We start from the raw sequence: 561 nt of genomic DNA, 5'->3' as shown, positions 1-561 counted from the left end.
CCATGTTTGGCCGTCTCTATCCCAAAGAAGACGACCCATTGGAAGAGGAAGAACCCACGGTTGACATTGGCGATTATGAAGAGGTTGAAGACCTTCCAGGTGAATTACCTAATTTTAGTGATGAACAATTAGGTTATGTTGATTTCCTTGGTGTAGACGATATCTTATCCGATTCTCATAACAATGATTGTGGTGAGTTTTATTCGGATGAAGAAAATTATATGCTCACAAGGGAAATAATGGTTGACCCGTTCTTGAGTATTTTCATGGCACATGGAAGGGAAAAGGAGCGAGAGAAGTATGGCAAATTCGAAGTATTGCCAAATGGTGTGTGGGGTCGTCACGACAACCGTCAAGGTATTCCGATGATGAAGAGCATCACGCTTATTATGAGGTGTTGTCTTGTTTTGATCTTGAGGAATGGTGAATGGAACAAGTTGATAGGGCATCCGAAGGACCGTGGAAAGAATCGGCCGAATTCGAGGACGAATTCTCTCCAAGGGGAGAATGATGTAGATTGCGTAGCCGTCAGTTTGTTTTATTTTCTAAACCGACTTTATG

This window comes from Corylus avellana, chromosome ca5 (assembly GCF_901000735.1).
Source record: "Corylus avellana chromosome ca5, CavTom2PMs-1.0".
NCBI classification, from domain to species: domain Eukaryota; kingdom Viridiplantae; phylum Streptophyta; class Magnoliopsida; order Fagales; family Betulaceae; genus Corylus; species Corylus avellana.
The sequence above is the reverse complement of the archived record's forward strand: the minus strand, read 5'-3'. Positions refer to the sequence as shown.